Below are 6,012 nucleotides of genomic sequence, written 5' to 3' on the forward strand. Positions count from 1 at the left end.
CGTATTCACATACACGATGTGTAAACTAAGCTAATGGTGGTGCAACAAAGTAGAAGCAATGCAAAGCATCAGTTGTAAGATATGTGCGACCAATATAACCTTGGAAAGTTAGAGCAAGCACCTTGATGGGTGAATAAGATAGGGCATCTTCTCTAACTCCTCCATTAGGGAGCTTCATTGACTTAGGTCTCCCTCTAGCTCAGAATCACTGTTAGGATCATATTTCGAGCATGAATCTGTAGGTGGAGAGTGTTTGCATTGCATTGCATCTAGACTTGATTTCAGTCCCTTACTACCAAGTTTGATAGCCATGGCATTGTTCTGCTTTATTCTTTTCATGCGCGCAAGCTCATAATCATTATGATGCTGTTCAGAATCTGAGATTCATGAAAATATAAAAAGTAGTCAGATTATCTATGGAATGCATTGCGGATTTAACTCGAAGACTGTCTCCCTATAAACCCCTGCATATGCAAAGTTCACCCCTAACCGTGCTGACTAGACCACACACAGAAATACATACCTCTTATGTTTGTATAATAGGCAGATGCACATTTCAAAACTGAAATAGGAACATTCGAATCATATCAAATTCATATTTGAACAAATAAACTAAGGAATTATGAGTGGCATAATGTTTAGCTTCATGGGTGGAGTGCTGGTAGTGCGACACAAAGCAAGTAGGCAGATTGTATTCCATGTAAAAGTTCGTAGTCTATGTAAAAGCTGGAAATGACGCTTTCTTTCTATACAATGCAGTGTTCATTGCCCACACATGATGGAAGAGATCACACAAAGAAATACTATTCACTCATGTCTACGATTCCAGTATTTTGAAACAGGGTGGTCCACCCTAAAAGAATATTGACAACAAATATGACAAGGCAAGCATAGATGTAGTGAATCAATCATTTACTTGTGAGCTTACTAGGACAAGTATGCAGAATTGTAACTGCAGTAAGAGACCGTCCAAAATTCGAATCAAGAAGTTTGTCTAGCACCTATTGTTTGCAACTAATCGACGTGAATAATTGGATATCATACCGAATGAGTAAGAAATACAAGTAAAATTATCAACAAACTTGGCCTGCAGTAGTAATCTGGGTCAATTTCACTACGACCAACAATCCAAAATCACTAGTGTCTGTTCCTAGGGCCAGAATTTTGAAACCCTGTGAAGTTTACAGGTATTAAAGATTACTGAAATACATCTGAACCATTAAGTGTAGGTAGCCTCAGCACACAACAAACCCTAATGACAGTCCTGCCTAATGAGTAATGTATCAATTAGAAAATGGGTGATGTGGAGTGGCTGCTGAGTGTTGGGGACGTATCTCAGGATAAATCGGGTTGGCTTAGTGGGTGATGCACACCTAAGCCCTGAACGGACTAGGAAGGTTGGCACGGCGGCGTGCCTGGGCAGAAGTGATGCTGATGGGCGAGCGGCTCCTAACCTCCTGTTAGTCCGGCCTCTCCTCCTAGAGTCACGCCGTCCGTGGACGGAAAGTCGCCGGCGAGGAAGGCAGCTCGGGGCGAGTAGAGATCGAAAGTGCGCAGCAGAACAAAGGGGAATCGGGGCCTGGGCCGACCCAAAATCCCAGGGTGGGTCGCGGCCCACCGTGGCACCCTGTAGAGATACACACCTGAGCGGCGAACATGCAGTTTCGAAACTAATTTAGGAACATTTAGCTCACCAATTAAACTACTCTGTTTTAATAATATCAGTTTCGTATTTGAACAACTAAGCTTGTTTAGCTTGATGGTTGGAGCAGTGCTATTATGACATGAAGCACGTTTGCTGATCGTATATGATCATAAAAGGGAGAAATCCTATGCAATATTTTGAGCAAAAGAGGGTTTCCCCTCCAATTTCTATTAAAGAAACCACCACGGAACCAACATGATCAATTAAACCCTAAGCATGACCGATTAAACCCTATTATGACTATGCCATGGCAGATTTAATGCTGCAAACCAGAGAAATTCTATTTAGCATCCATTGTTTGCTTCGAACTATTATAACTAAATTCTAAGAGCTGAAAAGAAAGTACAGTAAACAAATTACAATCTATTTTCTTGGTGAGATCAAAAATTTGAGGAGATATGAAGTACCACCTCTCTTGTGGTGTCGTGTAGGCATCGGGGGTGTGATGGCTATCGGTGGCGTTGCAGCAGATTTGCGATGGTATACGGGTGCATTGACGGATAAGTCTCGTTGCGGTGGAAGAGAAGGTCGTGTGAGCGGCCCCGGCAAAGAGGACGATGGCGCCGATGAAGCGAGAGGAGGCGATGCAAGGCTCTTGGTCCGTCGCCGTGGATGAGAAATGTCCATCTCTAGAAGTGGACGACGCGGTCTTGGTAGGCGCTCCGGCATGGTGGAGGACGGTGGTGATGGATGTGGTGGAGGACAACGGCGATGGATGGCGCAGCGGACGGAGGAGGCTGGTGTGGGGATGGTGTTCAAGCGCGGACGGTGTATGAATGGGAAAATGGAGGGAGAGGTACGGGGAACCATGTTTTTGGAAGCGCCTTTCTGAAATGTGGAAAGTTACGAACTTAGCCCTCATTTAAAATTTGGACGTCTCATCGGTTGGGGACAGGACGATAATCGCGCATCTCGCCAATATTTGCCTAGACCGATTTCAGGCGAGGAGAGGGTGTTTTGGCGCCCATGGTTGGAACCCATGGTGTATGAACGGGCCTGATAGGTAGGGAGGTTGTGTCATGTCTGAGTCAAGTTACAAACCTGCCCCTATTGAAAATATTTGACTACACCGATTTCGGCCTTGTCGAGTTTGTTTTCCCTCCCACCTTGTATGAATGGGAAAATGGAGGGACAAACAGAGGTCTTTCGGGCGAGCTTGAATCAAATGTGTTTTGCCGCCCATGTCTAGTGCCCACTGTGTCGTCATGGGCTCAGAGGCGGTCGTGTCACGTCTAATTGAAGTTACTAACCTACCCCTATTGAGAGCAGTGGAAATCGGACCGATGGATTGTCCGTGTAAGGGGTAGACAATAATTTCCGTCTCCCAAACACTTGGCTTCGGGCAGCCAACATGGGAGTGGACATTTTGCCGCTTCTTTTGAATTTTGGGACAATAAGCATCCACGTTTACCCTGGCAACTAAATTCGAATCCAATTTGTACTCCTATATGAATCTTTATAAATCATTCCATGTGTTTTTATATATCTTCAAAAGCACGACAAAGATCTATTCCACTGTCATATATGAATATTATTTACAAATTTTGATACTCGAATTCAGAAGCTAGAATACAGTTTAAGGTGAATTCGAATATTTGGAACACTTAATGTCCAACTCAAATGTCACACACAGCATAATGTGTAGTCCCATTTAGATATGTACACAAGTGATGCATCAATATTCAAATACTGAGTCAATCAACCAAGAATGTACATAACTAACAGACATATAAACACTTATAGAGTATATGGATCAATAATATCAACTAACATACATAAGCCAGGCCGCTGTACTTTTTTTGCTAGAAGAGCATCCTTTTTTTAGAGAAGATAGTACATCATCTTGGCCCTGTCCGATGCATGCCACTTATGGTCCATCTATACTACTATTATTGCTGAATGCACATTCAGCCCGATTGGCATATTTTTAGGTCTAGAACAAATATCAAAATGAAATGTTTCCGAGTCTTATCAATTAATACAGACTTGTGCTCAAATAAAATTACAAACCAAAAAACAAAAAACAATTATTACATGATCTCTAAAACAAAAGGTTTAACCGATTACATGAACAAACAACACAAAGGTTATTCAACGATGGAAAGAACATTTCACGTATGATTTACTAAGTTGGAATTTAATTTCCTTTTTTCCTTCAGGAGCTTAACCATGCGGTCAGTCTGAGCTTGCTTCGTTTTGAAATCCACCAAATATTTAATGGTTGTCTTGAGTACTGCTTGTGATTGTGTTGTTTGCTTCCTCAACATGTGAACTTCATCTCTAAGTGTAGAAGCAGAATCTCTTTCTACCACTAGTTTAGCCCCTAGAGCATCAACAGTTGGCAATTCATGATGCACGATTGGGCCAGTGCCATTGCTGTGTGACGATACAACATCCATGGGGACCTCGCTCTTTGATCTTGGGCTAACCTATTTTGCCATTAAAGGTCCCATTGGATTCCGAAAAATTGAAGTTAGAAAAACATCTCAACTGGGAGTTATAACTGCAAACCAGTTAAACAAATAAGGAATTAAAGATTTTCAATTGGATGCTGAAAAGTAGTTATTAACATCATTGTAACGGTTGTTGCAGCAGCAAAGCAGTTAAACAAACAAGTTTTGCAAAAGGTACCTGTTGTGGCATTGGAGTTTCTCTTGGATCCTGAAAAGTTGAGTAGCCAATAATGTGATTACGGAAACTGGTTGCAGGAGCAAAGCGGTTAAACAAACAAGTTTTGCAAAAGGAACCTGTTGTGGCATTGGAGTTTCTCTTGGATCCTAAAAAGTTGAGTAGTCAGTAACTTGATTAGAGCAACAAGTTACAGCAGCCAACCTGTTACACAAATATATTTTTGTAAATGTACCTACTGTGCAATTGGACTTCCAATTGGATCCTGAAAACTTGAAGTTGGTAAGATTATTACATCAACAAGTTACAATAGCAAACCAGGTAAACAAGGAAGTTTCTTAAAGCATACCTGTTGCGCCAACGAAGTTTTAGTTGGATCCTGGAAACTTGAATGTTAGCAATCAATAAATAAAGTTTTGCAAGAGCCATAAGAAACTAACATCAAACTAGTAAAACTAACCACTTTTTGCAACGTATTTAATTACACATGATCTAGTAAAGCTAACATGTTCTTGGCAACGTATTAAAGTAACAAGTCGGTACAGTTTACCAGCAACACATACATCTGTAGATTTCTTTGATGTAAGCAAAATGATTCCAACACATATATAAGTTAAAAAGACAGTATCCCTCATATAAACCTGACAGTTGTCTATCTATGAACATGCAAACATTGCTATTGCTACAAGTGATAATAGCAAACCATTTAAACAAACAGGGTATCAGAACATAAATAACACGTGAATTCTGCTGCACCCTAGAAGTACATATGACCAGCTATCTACGTGCTTAAGTAGCTATTTAAGTTTAGGCAAACATGTAATTCTTAACAATAAGTATCAAACACATAGATATGTGCAGTCTATAATAGGATTAACAGGCTACGACATTATGTAACCAGTAGCAAACTAAATTAAGCCAACCAACATAATTGAACAATTTTGCAATAAGTGGCTAACTAAAATTCTAAGAAGCAGGTAACTAAATTTACGCTAGCTCTTTGTACAGTCACACTACAACTTATTTTTCACTTACAAGGTTCTACGAAGGAGTCCATGGCATCAATTGCTTGGATACGCAGTCCCAATACTTCTTTCTTCCCACACTGCATGGGTAAGTCAAATGGTTAATCTGGTAAGATGGTGCGTCCTTGATATGTTATATGAGGACGTGTAGTCAGACTAGTTCTAGATACACACATCACACTGGCTTTTACTGTATGTTTCAAGGATTACATTTGGCATATCGAGATCTAAGCAATGTACAATAGGATGAAAAGACTGGCATCCTTCACATTATTGGCGAACTCAGTACATAGAAACAAGCAATTCAACCATTCTGTGGGTAAATCAAAAGCGCCATTGGAATATTTTTCACTACCCTAGTCATACACACAAAAAGGGGCGACGCCCCCATAGGGGCTGGTATGGGCGGCCGCCACAGGTCGCTGGAAAGTGTGCACCTAGTTTGAGTTGTCCAGGTTGGCCCAGGCTAGTTTTGTTAATCCCAACGCACAAGCATGCAATGTAAAAAATGAAGAAAAACATTTCAATATGGATGGGCCAATAACGTAAGTGCAAGGCAGGCCCTATAGCAGGCCCGCGGTCCAAACGTGCACCTCCCATATTGATCGACAGCAGGAAAAGTCCTAATTCGTTCGGTCCAGCCTCTAGTCTGGT

Source organism: Triticum urartu, chromosome 2 (genome assembly GCF_003073215.2).
Source record: "Triticum urartu cultivar G1812 chromosome 2, Tu2.1, whole genome shotgun sequence".
Classification (NCBI taxonomy): Eukaryota; Viridiplantae; Streptophyta; class Magnoliopsida; order Poales; family Poaceae; genus Triticum; species Triticum urartu.